Below are 18,344 nucleotides of genomic sequence, written 5' to 3'. Positions count from 1 at the left end.
GGGAAGCAACACTTGGACTCAAATTCAAAAGCATATTTCTGTGAAATAGATTCCTTAATGCAACTGCTTCGGTGAAATAAGATCAAATCACTAGAAAAGGACACACACTTTATGACCAAATTATATTTAACAAATAAAAAAGTGTTTTTTCCCTTATATAAAATGTTAGTACTGCAATAGAATTTGGAAAAAAAGAAAATAAATTTGTCCAATGACAATGGAAACAACGCATCCCATGCACCTCCCCATCCCCCACCCACACCTACACACACACACACACACACACACACACACTCGCACACACTTATCCCATCCCCCCAATTTCCTCTGTGGCAGAGAGCTGAACAATGGTGGTGATCAATACTTGAAAACACTGAGCTAAGGTTGGCGCACTTTAAATGAAAAGTAGAGAAACTGAATTCGCGACTGAATGCGGCAGGCTCATTAGTACCGTTTGTAATCTGCTGCCACGTTTTTGACCTCATCTTGACAAAACACAAAGTATGACAGAGAAAGTACATAAACACAGTCTTCCAGCACATCCTGTTTATAAAATCTTTGGTGAACACAATGACAGTAGGAAAATCTTAGATATTAATTTAGGAATATTATTTCCGGTTATTCCCTCTGTGAAATGGAACAATGGGAGAGAAAAAAAAAACTGTTGACATCTGCATCAAAGGTTGCAGGATCTCTGTTGGAAAAAGCTAATTGACTCAATTAGTTATCGTTTTTCCCCTGAAACCAGTTTGGGGGTCAAGTTGCAGGTGAGGGTGTTAGCAGATACAATTAATACAGTGTTCAGTAGTCATGCGCATGACCATTTCTTCACGACTTGTAGAAATACTAGGTCTCATAAATTTTCATGGATTCTTCCTAAGCAGCTTCTAGTTACTTATCATTATATCATTTAATTTGGTCGTTTTCCCAATGGTTATTACGTTTTTGTAAGCTTTTTCCAAGAACAGTGATACATAAGATGTTTAAAGTACATTCACTTTGATGTTGGCCTAGCAATAAATGTAAGGTTCTCTTCTTTTACAATGCTCACAATAAGTGTCAACCCAGATTATAAATTAACCATACACTGGGACATCATTTATGCACAGCATAATGCATGTACTTATATATAATACAAGGCTCAAATATTCCTCTGTATTCCCTAAGGTAAGTAATCAAATGCATTACATTCATTTGTTGGTACAACAGAAATTGAATTCTGTTTCATAGGCTCTCCAATTAGTTGCTGAAATCCCTGTTCACCACTATGAGGAATTTCAATAGGGGGAAATTATGCACACAGTGATAAAACATGTTTTTCCAAATATATACACAAATATAAATGTAGAACATGATTGTTTTGAATTGCCAAATATGCTAAAATACGTATTCATTAATGTGTGAATAACTGATAATTCGAAGGGCATGTATCCTATTATCTTTACATGTAACCGTTAATGTTGATGCATTGGGTTTTTGTGAATGAACAAGAAAAATATATAATAAAGATGATAACTAAAATATAATATGCAAGACTCCACACCATTTATTCATGTGATGGGGTTTATTTATTTTAAAATGCTATTAACCTATATATAAACATAGTTACATATTACCAACCATATCAGGAGAGTTAATCTTTCAACCAATTTCAACTTCAGTTCTGGCCCCAAAACTGGATCATACTGTGTAGTATCCATAGCTCAGGAGGTTGTACTTAGCATCTTGAAATTGCCCCATAATGAGGCTGGGCAGTATGTCCAGCAAGGTTCCCCTGATTTTTACGAACACCTACAATTACGTTCTGGTTTGTCTTATTGCTGGCATATTTGCTGTTCAATGACAAAAAGCATTTTAACACCAGAATATCATTTATTCTTGATTTTATGTTATTTCTATTAATTCTAGCATTGGCATGAATGATTGTCCAATATTTATTGTTTCCAATATCCTTTCATATTTTGGTGATTTTCACACTAAAGGTACTCAGGTTTTTTGTTTGTACGGGTGAGAGGGAGAGAGGACAGAAGACAAACCTGGGCTAGAGCTGAGGCAGGGCACCAGTGGTCAACCATAAACCGTATCATGACCAGCCATGTGGCCAACCATGTTGCATCAGTGGTCACTGAAAGACACGACAGTCCATGCGCTTGGCCTTGAAACCCAAACCATTTAAGAACCAGCGCTTTGTGTTTCTTCAAGGGTGGAAAACACAGTCAACTCAGCCCCCCTGTGGAACAACTGAGTGGTTAAGAAAACATCTTTTTTGTCTCTAAAAGACTACCATCAGTACACGTGCCAACTGCCTCGTATCATATTTGCACATACAGTACATGTACATGTATAATGGAGGTTGATGTAATGCAATCCACTTTTTTTTTCATTTTAGGGGAGGGAGTGGATGGTGTCAATTCCTGCAAGAGCACACCCTCCATGTGCAACTAATCCTGTGCCTGATAATTCTACATGACAAGCAGTAAAATGAATGCAGTCCTTTTTGACCATACACAGTTTGGGGCAGCTTGTGTGTTCTGTACTGGGAGAGACATAATCTACCCTATGTACACAGTTTGGAGGGTAAAGTATAAACAGTGGTACATTCAGAATTTTGATATTGTTACTCTATAGAAATGGGTCCTTATATTTCGACAGAGTTGTCAAAACAACCTGTGGGGGGTTTGTTCTAATACCAGCTACAGTTACATATACTTAAAAAAAGGTAACGAAATTGAGTAAATCAAAAAAATTAAGCCAAATGAAAGTGGGGTTAATGTAAGACATGAACATATCTGTACATAGACTATGACAGAAAATACATTGTCAGAAAAATGAAATTGTACCAATTGTACCAAAAATGGTACCCATAGGGGTACAGTGGCTTATCACTGAGCCAGTACCCTCAAAGGTACACGCATTTTACCCTATGCCCTTTAAAATTAGTATTCTAAGATACAACTATGGCCCAGTGAGGGAACATTTACAGGGACTGTACCAAAGGGAACAAAAACGACCCCCTACCATCCCCATTTTTCTGACAGTGTAGTTCTACATCAGTACAATAAATGAGGTGTATATGGCACACAGGTAATGCTTTTATTGACTTCTAAAGTATTCTTTCAATTACACATGAGTAACAGGTCTGAATAATGCTCATCATTAGCAATTACATTAAACATGCCATTTAGACTATGATACTACACACTAAACTATGGCTGGTTTGGAATGATTCAGCTGCTGTTTGACTTAAGCTCAATGACGCCTAAAAAAATCATTGTGACTTGCGTGTCTTTTGCAGTATTTTTATATGTGTGTTATGGTTAAATTAAAGCGTATAGGGTTGGATTCAATGTGATGGATTCACCTTCTCCCTAACTTTAAACAGAATATACATTTAAAACCTCAAAAGATTAATTGGCAAACTTCCATGTTTTAGAAAAAATTGATATAGCCTACAATATACATGTATATTATTTAATTGCATTTAATATTTTTCTTATCACTCAATGCTACTAGCTGGATATGATGATGACAAAACAGGTGAAAGATGCGAGCATCAATTCTTTTTAAATTACACCTGTTAATAAAACCAAATAATTCATACAGCATTTGCTACTGGAAAGGGGAGCAGCTTTTTAATGAAATGGGTAATTAAAAATAAAGAAAGCAGACAAACTGCATTGTTAATGAGAATTAGTATTGACCATGACCATTAATGCCAATTGCCACGAGGAAAATGTATGCCAGCTTCCGCAAGCTTTTTCAGGTCTCCGTTCAAGCTACCTTCACATTATGAGAAACAGACCACGGCAACGAGGTCATACAGATATTGTAATGCATTTGTAATTATTATTTTTTTTTGCATTCACTATTTTTGACACAACGGCGCAGAAAAACACATTTCCAGTGTTGCACCTTTTTGTCTTCAGTGTATTTTTCTTGAAATCTAAAATACAAATCGTTTTAACTATTTCGAAATATTTTTCTTTCCAGGAAAAAGTGGCATCGTGTTCGTGCGGCAGGAGTGCAGCCAATGTCGAGTTTATTCCTAGTTGTTCGCTCATACAGCTCCGCGGTCGCTAATCCCAGGAGAATGGCTGTTTCTGAATAAAAGACTGGATATGTCTAGGGGGCGAGGCGGGCTCATGTGGGTTTGTGTCATTGGTTTGTACGACCCAAGACCCCGCCTTGCTAAAAAAGAGAGGAAAAAAAGAAAAAAGAAAACACACACATACACGCATAACCTGACTCAATCGGCAAAGGATTGAAGAGCATATCTCAAACCCAGCCACTCTCCAGTCATCGGGGACGTATATCACTTAAAAAATAGACCAGCTATTTTCCAGCTGCACATAGTAAAACGTTCTGCTCGATTCAATTGTTTCTGTGCCGGAAATTGTTCTCTAGACTAATAGTTACTCAGTTAGCACTCGGAGGATTAAGTTTTTTGTCATTTTAATTTAAGGTGGATCAATTGTCTTAAATACAAGATTGGTAGGAAGCGATCTTAAAACATCGGATGATGGTGTTCTTGGGTGCATAAGTCGCTTTTTGAGCTTGCGATAAACATCCTATATTGAGGTAAGATCTTATTTTAAATATTTTATAAAGCTGTGATCTTCATGTGGCGAGCTAATGGTTGTATAATTTATTTCGTGTCCGCTCATGTCCATGTGTGTTCGCCTCACTGCGCCAAGAAGAAAAGGAAGGGGCGATGAGTGAATTGTATTCCGAAGACATCTTTGGTCACATATAGCCGAATAGCTAACCTTAGTTCACTGTAAAAAGAAATAAGATTTCTCAAACGGTTTTTCTCACATTTGGGTCAACCCCGCGTCTTCGCAAGTAAACTGAACTGATTACAACAGAGATAGGTAGCTAAAAATGCAAATATCTGAGCAAATATGAAATTAAAACCAATCGCACTGTTTTTGAACCGGCTATACGAGTGTTGGCACGCTGAATTATGCCCCTGTTGGAATCTATTAGCAATTAAATATTGTCATCAGATTATTTGTTTATTTTTATTACATTAATATGAGATTTCTTGGGCTAACCACAACCACAGCCTCCTGGCCACGATTGATATGCGAAGTGTTAGCTGTGCCGCGTATATTGTTGCTTGTTATCGAAATAGAATGTATAAAAAATAATGTGTTAGGAGGAAGCCTGTGTGAATAGTTTTGGGCTGGATCGTGGGGGAAAATATTTTGAAAAACAAAACTTAGTTTGATAGACAACCTATATGCGCTCAAAGGAAGCAAGAGGAGTTGAAATTCTGCTTCTGCGTTGTTTACATAAGTGATGGCTATGGGAATACTATGAGTAGCTAAAAGTCGAGTAGTTTAACCACGGGCAGTCTTTTTGCGCTTCCGTTCCCTGAAATTCTGCTTAACCTAGGCTATAAAAGGTAGGCTACTGTAAAATCTGATTAATATCAAAATATTTTTTTTAGCTATAGCCTATGGCTGCGCGTTATATAATGACGACTTGCTACAGCAACCTATTTCGATATTTAGCTTATGTTTGCATGCATCCTATCGCAAGGTAAACAATAAACTTTTTTGTAATATGTATCGATATAGTCAACCCTCCGAATTATTTATGTAGCATAGCCTATATAACCTACACTATTTAATCAAGTAACGTTTTTTTGTATTTAAGTACTTCTTTGTGAACTTGTGCAGGAAAAAGTTCGTTCCGTTGTGTACGAGGGCAAAGAATGGGGTATTGCAAATCAGCGGTTTATTGGCCTGAATTGTTCAACCTTGCCCGTGTAATCCTGCTTGGCCTTCCGTTGCTCCTTCAGTGACTTAACAAAATGAATTCAGAGAACAATACGATCGGTTGAACCCCCCACCCCGCGGTTTTTTGGCGGCACTGACAGTCACAACCGACGGCTCTCAATGGGGTACACCACCCCATTACACGCATCTCTATCTCTCTCCCTCTCCCTCTCTGCGTAAATGACAAAGATTACGTTTTTACTTGAACTGCAGTCGAACCTTTTATCCTTTCGGGATGCATTCTCGTGACACAGAATTATAACCGCAGAGAGAGAGAGAGAATGCTTGGCTACATTCAGAATTCTTTTAAGGAATAACTTATTTTAGGTTTCCATGCAATGCAGCCTAATTTATCTGGCTTTATATATAGCCTGTATTACAAAGTTCAATGGGAAATGATCACTGCCTTATTCCAATGGTCTGTAATACAATATACTTTGTTTCAATGCGTATTACTCTGCTGGGTACAGTAGGGATGTGCATGAAAAGGGACCTTTGAATTTTGATTGATTGATGTTTGAAAGCTGAATAGAGGACGACCTTGGAAAGAACCCATTGTGTATGAGGGAGAAAGGGCGGGAGTGCTCGCCCGGAGGAATAGGGACTCTACAGATGTGGTCTGCCTGGACATCTGCGCTCTCCTCGGGCATTGTCAAGGAAATATTTAAGATGGTTCACAGCTCAATACAACAAAGACCCCTGTCAGAAAACTCAATTAAGCTGGTTCTAGTCAGAAGTGCATGGAAAAAAAAAAAAAAAAATCTTGAATTCAAAGGGAGGTCCCCCCCCCACCTCCAATTTACCCATGGCTCTTTGCCCTTCGAGTATTTACCTTCTTTCTCTAAGTCAGATTCAGAGGCAGGGTGGTTTCCACATTGTTTGAAGCATGATCAGTGTATCTTTATAAACTGTGTCACCCAACCCGAATGACAAACTTCTGTGAGTGTGTGCATACATTTGCACACTTTTTAAGGTTGTCAGTTAAGTCACACACAGAGGTGTGTCAAAATATCATTCAAGCCAATTGGAATATTTCAGAAGGGACCTCTGTTAGCTTCTGAAATATTTATTGAGATCCATCTTTCTGAAGCTCTCACTCAACCAGCGAATGCCTGCTGCCACCATGTCCACATTTCAAAAGTTCACTCACTGATGATCATTTGGGCAAATTTATTGTGGCTCCTCGGCAAGTGTGAGGGATGCTGGCGGTCATGGAGCCCATGAAAACCTTCAGGCCTGTTTGAATCTGGATGTAAATCCTGGAGAGAGGGAGATGTTCTGAAAAACAAGTGCCTTCTCCTCTTTTCTCCCTGTGGGGGGGGGTTCAGCTTGCCTCTCACATTGGCCGGTGTTTTGTATTCATATATGAAAGAAGCATCCCCCCCCCCCCCCCTTACCGAGGTCGAATGGATGGCCTTCAGAGCCGTGCCAGTTTGTATTAGCAGTTTTGATGCATCATAGGCGGCGTGTAAATGTGAACCAACAGTTTAATATTTATGACACCTCCACACTGCAGGTGTGCTTGCTTGACGATAGACGGAGATCCGTGTCTGTCAGGGAACCCGGGGGACCTATTCCCCTGCCTGGACAATGGCGGGCCTAACGGCGGTCTGGGCGAACCAGCCTGGACCCAACGCTCTACCTGAGCGAGCTGACTGAGAATGAGAGAGGCGGAGCTTGCCGAAGAATGGGGCACAGTGACCTGAGAGGCGATCTGTGGCCTTCACGCGAGGGGTCTATTTAAATACAGGTTTTTTAATTGGTCTCTCTAGACCCGGGCCTCTTTGTTTACTGTTGCTTTAGCGGCTGATGTTCGCTCCAGTGTCCGGCTTTTGCGGACGAGCGATGTGTTGGGGCTCGTTCAAGGCTGGTCGTGAGGGCAGGTTTAATTAAGCTGAGAAGAACAAAGCTAATCTGTGTCGATGCATCTACTAAACAGAGCAACGTGGAACTGTGATCAGCAAAGATATTTGCCCTCAGGTCACGCTTGCTCAGAGTGTGCCGCATGCAAAACCAGTAGCAAAGATGGATAGGAGCTAGTCTCTTACCCACCTGAGAGACCTCCTCTCCATGTGTAGTATAGACTTTAATCAGGGCTTAGACACACAGGGGTCTCTTGAAGGGCACACTGCTGTTAGCCTTTAGGAGTTAAAAAAAAAAAAAAAACTTGTTTGGGAATGAAAATACATTTTCTGTAATTAATTATGCAATAAAAATTATGAAACAAAACTGTCAATAGATGTGGACCAGGTAGCTGAGTTTCAATTTACACCAAGCAGGATATGAGCTGTACAGGTGAACAAACCTAACAAACTGGTTCGGTTTCTTCTGGCTATCCACAACATATCTGACATATCTGGATTTGTAAATTATTTACTCTGGGGATTTGAGACTTCTCTGACAAATGACGTGTGAGTTTTTTGGCAGTTGCTGAATTAACCAATGAATGCTCTTCTCTATGATCCCTTAATACATCCACCGCTCAGCCATAGAGAGTCTGCACTGCTTCTGCTCCTTCAGTTTTTTTTCCCTCACTTCTTTTCCCCTGGCGCAGTTTTTTGTTCGCTGTGAAGCGATATGGGGGAAAGGCGTAATTGCCTAGATGTCTCCTTTAGCAACGAGAGCGAGGAGCATGTAATCAGCCCAAAGAAAAGATTGCTAATCCAAGCCTCTGAGCCGCACAGAGAGAGACAATACCAGGTCCTCATCAGGGTGATTGAGCTGCCTACACACCTATGAAGTTCGCCGCACAATGCGTCTATACATAGGCTCTTTTTTCCGTCGGAGCTAATGCTAGGTGGTCCATGTCTTTTGAGCGACTGTCTTCATACGGTGCTGGGGGGAGTGGAGCCTTAGCGTGCTACCATGCCCCCGTTCCTGCGGTGTGAAGCGGCAAGGCTGGCCTGGCGCAGCGTTGGTCACAAACCCCGTGGGAGGCCGCTAACTTAAAAAGGGTGTCAAATTGATTTTCAAAAAAGGTCATTTTTAAAAAAAATGTTTCGAAAACCAAAGCATGTGCCAGGAAAAAGAGAATATCTCTCATTGTCTTCTGGCGCCAAGGACAATTCCTTTTGCGCGAATGTAGAAACCCTCGAGCATCGTGGCCTGTCATTCATAAGATGAGGTGCGCTCCTTATGTGTTTTAAATCGCTCAGTACAGTCACTTAGCGGCAGCAGATTGTGAGCAGTGTTGCATCGCGACCCATATTAGCGCATGTCAAGCTGGGCCGTGCTTGAACAGAGAATAATGCCGAGTTTATTTGAAGTCAAGCGGTGGAGCAGTGTAGCAATTACAGTTATTAATTATTTTCTTACGCGTTAATACTCCCTTTATTTAATGCATATTAATTGATGTTTTTCTGAATCTGCTCGCGTAATCCGCCAAGTATTTCTGAAAGGCAGACCTCAAAAGCCTTTCTTATCAGAAAGAGGGCGCCTTTTGAAGCTTAGGAGGGTCTACTCCATTGTGTCTGGCATTATGTAGAAGACAGAAGTGATATGAAATTGCGACATATCATCTTCCCAGGAAGCGAATGTATTAAATAATTACATCACCCATGCTTTGGTGATATTGGAGAGTGTCAGAGGGTTTTTATTGGTCTCCTGTTTAAGGAGAAATAAGTCTGAAGTTTAAACGTATGAAACCCAAGCATTTGAGGAGAGATTGCGATATTTAATTTCCTGTTATTTATTTAAATTTTAACAAGGTTTCGAGGATTCTCCTGGGTTGGCGTGGGGTGGGGGGAGGGGGCTGCGATGGATATTCAATCTTAATACTTAATTTCTGAGTGTATAGCAAAAAAAAAAAATTTACAGGCGTAGTCCGTGCTTTCAAATCATCGGTTCTAGCGGGGACTTATGTGTGCGGAATACAGATCCGCTGGTTAGCGCACGGGTGCGGCAGCGTAACCTAGCGCGCGTCACGTGATAGGTGTGCGCAGTGGTTCTGGAGCGAGGGGGGGGGGGTGGGGGGGAAATCATCATTAATTCCGATCCCTTCGCCCCTGGGTGCACGGTAATGTATGCTGCAAGGCGGAGGGAGGACCACCTAGTAGCGGTGAGCCTCTGTTTTATTTGTCAGCGCGGGGCTCCGAGCCCCGCCCAGACCCCGGGCCCCCTCTTCCACGCCTCCTCTTGCCAGTTCATCATTTTAATACCCATGTATTTCCATGTATTTATTCCGGAGCGCCTCGTGGAACGCTGCGCGTGCAAGACTCCCCCAGTAATGGAACTGTTTGTTTTCCTGCGTTTTTTTTAAGATTTACCATATTCGCGGAATATTTAATGCGTGAACGAAGGCTACTTGAGGAATACCGTTAAATATTTATGAGCCCGCGCGGGATGCTTGGGAGGAGAGAGAGAGAGAGAGAGAGGCAAAGTCGGAGGCAATATGACGTTGTGTTTAAGGCGATAAGGGAAGGGGGTTGTGCGGAGTTGTGAGTTGAGTTGAGGGTTTGATTGTGCGCCGTTTACTCCTGCGAAGGAAAGGTCATCTCTCCTCTCGGAGAGCGATGATGAAAAGGGCGGCGGGGGGGGGGGTGGGGGGGGCACCATTGCACACGTCCCGTTCCGCGCGGGAACTTTGGTCCCGTTTCAGAGAATGAATGTGGAGCGAATTTACAGCATGCAAATGAGTCTGCGGGTATCAGTGATGTCATGCCTTCCAGTGCAATCGCACTGGGAGATTTAATGCATGTCGCGCATCACTGATAACACACGCCTATGTGCCGCACCTGGGTGTTTCTGTGCGCTGCAGTCCGCAGTGTTTCTCTTTGCTCGTTGTAACATTCTTGCGCTCAGATTACCTTTGGTTTATATGGTGGTCTGATTGACAGAGGTGTCTCTGGGCTGTCTTGACTATTTAATGAATTTTGGTCCTCTAAAGCCCATCTTGGCTCCTCCCTCCAGTAACCCTCCCCTTCCCCCCAACACACACACACACACACACACACACACAGAGCATCCACCCCCAGCCAACCACCTCCATCAGCTCGCCATCTCTCAGCGCGAACGGCAGTGCAAACACATACCAGGCTGCAGCCATTCCAGCTTCCATTGGAATCTGGGCCAATCAAGAGTAGTAGATTGGGCGGTGGGAGGTGGGGGGGGGGGGCTGTGGGAGGGTCCTTCCTTACGCTGCTGTTGAGGGCTGGCCCTCAGGATTGCGCTTTAGAGGTGGGTCCTCCGTCTGCTCCTCTTGCGGCGCCCCCGCCCCGGAGCCGCCGCGCGTCGCGTTAAAAAGCGTTTGCGCGGGATTAGGGGAAGTCGGGCGCGTCGAAGCCGTGCAAAACATCCCCCCGCGCCTCCGCCGGAGAGGGGACAGATGGCGGCCCTCGTTTCCACGCTTGTAAACCGCGCCGAAGGAGCAGCGGTCACAGTCGCGACCCAGGCTGTGTAGTCCGGGGCTGCGCAGTCTGCCTGCAGCTCTGGGTGTCGCGCGCAGTTTGACGCAGGCGGTCGTCAGGTATCCAAGTATGCTTGCTTTATTTGTGCCTGTGTTTTTTTTTCACTCTAGAAAACCATTTTTCAAGCCTTAGACGAGTGAGGTTGAGTTTAGTTGAGAGCCTCAAGATTGTTGTGAAAATTCAATGACCCTATTTTTTTGCCATCTCACAACAAGCCAAAACGATTACCAGCTGAAAGGTTTAATGCTTCAATGCTTAACTTGAATTGCAGTCCTTGTTAAAAGAAATAGCTGGATGATTGAAGGATCATAATCTCGCAGGAGACCAGGCTTATCAGCTGAGTTATACGGGTTTCAGCCATCGGTGAAGAGGAGTCCCTTCAAATAGACCGTGAACTGGCTGTCACTGCCGCAGCTGAACAGGTGACGCGGAGCGCACCTGCGTCGTTGTTTTCGTTATTAATCTCCGGCGTGGGGATTCGCTGAATTTCGTGCGACGCCCCCCGGTGGCAGGCGGGAGTTTCATGACCGGCTGAACATTAAGCAGAACATAAAGGAAATAAATGAAGATGGCTGTAGAAAAGCCCAGAGGTGAAATCAGATGGCACAAGACTAATTATGAGAGATGTTTATGGGCCCCGTCTCCATTAAAAGGAGTCTCTCCCCGCTGACGCTTAATGAAAGCCTACCTGGCGGAATGGGTGTACTGTAGATTTAGCTTCCGCTAAATTACAGGTCATTTTCTTCGAAAATGAGCGCTAATTGTTCTCTGCGGCGATGGGGGCAGGGCTGGCTGCGGCAGGGACTTTGTTTTGGGGGAATTTGGAAAGGTGACTCGAGCGTGTTTGCTCAGGAGTATCCTAAACTGCCGCGTCTGCCGTTCTCCGCGTGTTTGTTCTGAGTCCCTCCTCGCTCAAGTATTTCCACCGCCTACCCTCCCCTCAGTTATCTTCTGCGGAGTGTAGAAAATGTGTCGGCTGGTAGGTATCCGTGTAAACTGAGTATTTTCCCCCCTTCTTCATAAGACAATTAATTTCACGTGCTGTATATTTTACTCACATTTTAACGGTGGATCCTCTCAAATTGAAGGTTGAGTTGAGAAAGCTGAGCACCAGCAGCCCCAGAGTGAGGCAGTCTGGATGCAAATGCTTTTTTTGGGGAGGCACAGACAATGTGCCATCTGCACACGGCGGGGGCGCTTGACTGATACTCAGCTACTGCTGGGAGAAACTATTGCATTGTTATTAAATAGCTGCTGCCACGCCGGCAACCATATTAAAACCAAAATGCTGAGAGAATGAGAGAGAGAGAGAGAGAGAGAGAATGGGGGAGAGTGAGAGGGCAGAGAGAGAGAGAGAGAGAATGTAAGAGAGAGAGAGAGAGAGAACGAGAGAGAGTTGAGAGAACAAGTGAGAGAGAATGTAAGAGAGAGAGAGTGAGAGCAGAGAGATAATGAGAGAGAGAGTTGAGAGAACAAGTGAGAGAGAATGCAAGTACGTCCTTCTGGTTGTGCTGACGCAGTGTGCAGACGCGATGGAGCAGATCAGATGGTGACACTTAAACTTCTTTCCGAATGAAAAGGAAAAGAGCTCTCTCCTTCCCTCCCTTCCTCCCTCCCTCCCTCCCCACCCTCTCTACCATTGACTCAGCACCCAAAGAGGAGGAGGCGCTGGAAAGGCAGCTCTTCACCCTATTTTTTTTCTTTTCTCTTTTTTTCTCCCCGTCTTAAGAAAGCCAGATTTCACGGCAATTGATACAAAGCCTGTTGGATCAATTTTACAGAAGAGGCTCAACTGCTTGCTGATGCTAGGAATAATTACCTGAGGGGAGATAAAAGCGTCGTTTTTTTTTTTTTCAGAGTTGTTTTTTGAGGCGAAGGTAATGCCTGTAATACCTCCTCAGCAGTGCTATCTTCCAGATCACTCGCTGTGATTGCTCATTTTTGAGAAAAGGGGGAGAGAAAAAAAGAAATCCTAGCTATCAATGTCTTTTTTTATCTGGGGAAAATGGTCTTATTCATTACACTGCAAAGTGCAGTTTTCCTTGTGTTTTTTCTTTTTTGTTTTTTCAATCAAAAGCTTACAACTCTGGAGGGATTGAAGTATCTTGAAGATTTTGTAGAAAATAGCCCACGTACACAAGCACTGCATGAAAAGGAGTCGTTCGTGAATTGATCACCAGAAGTAGCTTGCTTTGCCATGCATTTTTTTGCCTATTATTTTAATGAAGCGTTTGAACTATTCTCTTTCAAATTTCGCAGAGTGCTAGGAAGTGGAGCAGAAAGCATGTTTGCTTTGAGCCACGTTGCTGAAGACATGGGTTTTACCGCGCCGTTTGAGGGTCCGGACATATGTGTTTTTAACAGGGTAATTCATGCTGCCATAACTTCCAGTGCGCTGAGCAATCCCAGCATGCCTTCCTGCCCTTCCTCCCTCCCCGCTCGCTCGCGTCTCAGTGGAGACTTCCTCTCGCCGCCTCTGACAGCTGCCCCCCCGCGGCTCTGCCCCTTCCAGCCTGGCCAGAGGCTCGTGGTAGCCGGAGAGAGCGCGGTGGGCGGGGGCTCCGTACGCGTTAGTCTTTCAGCTTCCCGCCGCGGCGCCAGCCTCTCGTGGCGGTGCTTACCGGGGCGGGGTGAAGGGTGTGATGCGGTGTCATACCCGCTGTGGCATATTACCCAGCGGGGCTGTCCAGCGTAGGGGACGAATGATTCATTTTCTGTGCTTCTTTAGTACCTGGGCTGTCTTAAATTAGTTTCACATTCATTTGTTTGCCCATAATATTAGATTTTTTTCTCTTGACTCTTCATAAGCTACTGAAACTACAAATGAAATGTTTGCATTAGTATTTTCTAAAGATTGGCATTTTATCTGTTCTTGGAATTGATACTGTGCACTGCAATGGTCTCCCATGTTTCTCTATGTCAGAAGCACTGGCATAGAGAAACCTAGGCCAGGAGGCCAAAAGATGGCTGTTCTGCAGGTTTATCACCTGATAAAGTGTAACTGTAATTTTTAGTTAGCTTTTCAATTCCTATAATGGCTTTCACTAGAGGTGCTTGTCCATAGGAACAAACAGGCCTATATAAATAGGCTGTATGATTTCCTGTGTGATTAGCACTGGAGGCCTGCGTGAAGAACGAACAGACCACCGTCAGTCGCTGTACAGGGGAACAACGCCCTTCTGCGACACTTAGTCAGGGTTTAGGCACTGTACAACTGAGCCTTTCTTTGGGGTTTCTAGGGAAGAAAGAAGGCTGTCGTAATTGCCTAAAATGGAGTCAAGGTCATGTTTCTGTGTACTTTTGCACCACCCGGCTTTGCTGTGCTAGAGATGTCACTCTGTGGTTTGGCACCCCTCTCAGCCCAGCCTCTCGAAAACAAAAGTTGAACAAATTCTCAGTGCTTGTCAGGAGTGAAATGTCATGTTGATATATGGCATCATGCATGATGGACTCCCTCGGTATTTTGAACAAGTTTAAGTAGACCTGCATGGAGGAAACTAGCGAGACAGATCCTGACGTGAGAAAAGTTTTGCGGGATGTTTTCTTGCTAGAGCTATACTTCAAATTATGACAAAAGCAAGGGGAAGAGGGTTGTGAAAAAGGATTGATTGCTGCCTAATAAAAAAAAACTACTTCAGTAAGGTCAGTAAGCCAACATTTCCTTTTTGAAGACATTAACACGCTAATTTAGACAGCAAATATGTATTTTCCATCAATTCAGTTGTACACAGGGACTAATAAAAGACGGCTGAGAGATTTTTGGATAGTTGCCGGTCTCATGAGATCACTTTGTGTTCAGACTGCACTTGAGTAAACTGTGAGAAACCAAGACAAGGCAAGCTAACTGCCCTGCTCTCTGGGTTTGGAAAGCTTTGATGTCTAAAAGTCACTGTGTTTTTTTTTGTGTGTATGTGTCCCACCCTCCTCTTTACCCAGAAGGAATGCCATCAATATTCAGGAGCTATAGGCCGTCACTGGCTCTTTGTGTATAGCCTGGACCCACCTCTCCCTCTTCAAAGAGCAAATGCTTAAAATAGAATCCAGTGTGTGGCCAGGAATGTGTTTATGTGTGTGTGTGTGTGTGTGTGTGTGTGTAGGGGGATGTTATTTATACATAAAGTGTAACAAACTGATGAGCACAATGTTTTTGGAAACCGTCTTTGGTGATTTACTTATCTACCGATAACACTTTCAGCAAAACATGCTTTTTCCTGTCGGCTCTGAAGTATTTTATTTTTTATTACCCATCCTGTCAGGACCTTAGGAGACTAAGGTGTAGGAGGCTGAAAGTGTAAACGAGCTTTTTCTTAGCACTTACACGCTAGCTGTCATTCTTTTCCCGGGGTGCAGAATGCATTCTGCTTTAGTCCGTGTTACCCTCCGCACTGCCGTGTTTGTGGCTACGTGGCTTTCTTTCATTTTGAAAGATCGCCCCCTTCTCGGTGTGATTTCTGCCGTTTGCCACGTTCAGCCCTTACGGGGTAAATGGCTCGTCTTGTGGCCCGGCGCTCTTGGCTGAACACTGCACGAGCCGCGCGATTCAGGTGCAGAAGCACAGTGCGGCTGCCGCAAATTCTTGCGGGTTTTGTCGACCGTTTTACTGTCAGTGGCATGTTGGTCCCTAGCTAAGCCATGGAAAATACATGTTTACTGGAGTGGTCTAAATTAAGCGTTGAATAATGTGAAATAATGAGACCACCACTTCTGTTTTTTTTTTTTTTTTTCCTCCAACACTCCCCCTCTTTAAGTTTGTCCACTTTTTATGATCTTTTTTTTTCCTGATAAGTCATAATGAGGCGTGTTGTCTCCTCTGGAGAAACGGGCAGGAATCTGATCCAGGAATAGGCCTAACTGCTGTGAAATGAAGAAAGAGAAGACATCACAGAGCAGATCTGTGTTCCACAGTAAGAGCTTGAGCGTACTCCTTACGCAGCAAGGGAAGAGGCTTTGATTATCAACCCCTGACATTGCGATGACTCGAAGGCGAAGGGAAGGCCATTTATCAGCGGGCCGGTTACGCAACCGTCGAAGCTGCTGAGGTTGGCGGTTGTGCTGACGGAACGTTTGGTTTCACGGTGCTCGGGCAGTGAGTCCGTGTGCGGAACCAAGTTTGGACAGGCAGAAATATCTGCGATGTTGAGTGTCATATTTATCAGAATATACTGGATATGTTCAGTTAGCCTTTTGCTAATTCTAGTAGATGTTTTCTTTTGCTTACTATTGTAAGGTTAAGACACTTGCTAATGGAAGACACTTTACAATGTCAATCATAACATCTCATGATTTTATCTGTGATCCTGTTCTGCCATTTTATTTTCCTGCTTCTATTTCTCTGATCTTATTTATTATATCATTATTCTTTTTCGTATTTCTTGGACCTATATAGCCGGACCATATAACCTATGTGCCTTTGTCTGTCTGTCGTTGCATTTTGAAGAATGCAAACTAGGCCAAAAGGCATTTAACCCTGCTGTGTATACAACACGTTTTAAAATTATTTTTCGAATGATTGTTGCGCCTACTTTCTTCAGTTCAGATCCCGATTCTGTTTTTTCCCCAGCCGTGGCGGTTGATGCTGATGTATTTCGGGAAGTCTGTTTCTTATGTAATGGTGGGTAAATAGTTTTCCTGATTGCTCCGCCTCATGGGTTACTCAACAACATGACCATTTAGCCTAAGTGAGAACAGCGAACGGAATCAATTCAGTGCTGGAAAGATATTGCGGAGTATAAAATCTTTCATTTGGAGGTGTAAAATCTTTAATTCCGTTCAAATGAACAGTTTATAGTAAGATTTGAAACAAAAGGTTTTGCGTAATCTTTGCCTGCAGCACTCTTGTTATTTTATAAACCTGTTCATTACATTAAAGTAGATCAGTGGGCTTAGCAGGAAAAGCAGGCATCAAATATTTAACAAAACAACACTATCTGAGTGTATTGTATACTAAAATGTCAAACTGTACGGTAAAGGGTGCATAATCATAGAATACTTTTTTCGTCGTGAAATTTATCTGGGTAATTTTTTTTAATGAATTTTTGCAGAAAAGGCCTGCATGAGATCCATAGACTTATTTTTTGTTTTGTTTCAGACCTGTCAGACAGTGAGAGATTTGTAGGCTATGTTTGAAATGTGACTCAAAATGACCTCACTCCCATGCGGTCCAATCACAGAACTATATGGAGCCCAATGAACCAATGGGCATGTACTGTAAATTTACCTTTTATGTTTCAAAACCTATGTCAATCCACTGTGCCGTTAAACTGACATATAGGTCACCTGTCCGAGCACCAAATCCGAAAGCTTTGTCTCGTAAAACTCACTGCTGAAACGTAATGAAGTCCTACTTTCTGAGAACACTGTAATGATCGTTTCAGAGGGAGCGTTCAGTTTAGATTTTTCTGCGAATAACTGAGCTTGCCGGCACAGTCGTGCAGTGGGTAGCGCCGTCACCGCACAGCAAGAAGGCCCTGGGTTTGAATCCAGCATGGGTCTTTCTGTGTGGAGTTCACATGTTCTCCTCGGGTTTTCTGTAACACCACTGAAACACACACACCATTGAACTGCCCCGGTATAATTCTCACGTCCATGCTGTTTATATATAGCCTATATATATATATATAGGCTATATATTTTTAAAAGCCTAATATCAGAAATAAATAAACGGCATTGGCGTACAGTGCCTCGTGACCCATTGCAATCCGATTCTTGACTGATGCATCCCCGCAGTGCTAGTTCCGAACGCTGATGTCGGTGAATTATTCAAGGGGAGAAGTATCACTCACTGGGACACGAGCGAGTCCTCTGGTTTGATGAACCAGTTTGCCGGGGGAGAGATGTTGCCCGTGGCGTATTAGCAGACGCACGTGCTCCATTCCCGTATACGGTGCATTTGAAGATGAGGGCCCTTAGCCTGAGTATTACGCTCCGTGTGCGGCTGTCACACGTCAAATTATGAATGGCGACTTAAGCGCGTTCTCACGGAGCGCGTTGAATAAAGTCTGTTTTGGTAAACATCGCGTTCATTTCAGCAAAGGCATTTTCCGTAATTAAGCAAATATGGCAGAGTATTCCCAAGCAGTTCTTCTGATTAATGGTGCAATTACATAATCCATTACACTAAAATATGAATGTGGTGATAATGAGCTCGTGTTGTGCA

At 43.3% G+C, this 18,344-nt stretch overlaps 1 protein-coding gene across 1 annotated transcript in view; it reads left to right on the top strand.

Annotated features, from left to right (window-relative positions):
- The first annotated feature begins 4,218 nt into the window (after nucleotides 1–4,218).
- LOC135247357 (C-terminal-binding protein 2) overlaps nucleotides 4,219–18,344 on the top strand; it is a 95,461-nt gene continuing 81,335 nt past the window's right edge. Inside the window, exon 1 of the mRNA XM_064320710.1 lies at nucleotides 4,219–4,578. The gene's annotated coding sequence lies outside the window, so the exon portion shown is untranslated. The remainder of the gene's footprint in view (nucleotides 4,579–18,344) is intronic.

Source organism: Anguilla rostrata, chromosome 2 (assembly GCF_018555375.3).
Source record: "Anguilla rostrata isolate EN2019 chromosome 2, ASM1855537v3, whole genome shotgun sequence".
Taxonomy (NCBI): Eukaryota; Metazoa; Chordata; class Actinopteri; order Anguilliformes; family Anguillidae; genus Anguilla; species Anguilla rostrata.
Note: the sequence above shows the minus strand (reverse complement) of the source record. Positions and strands in the feature narration are given on the sequence as shown.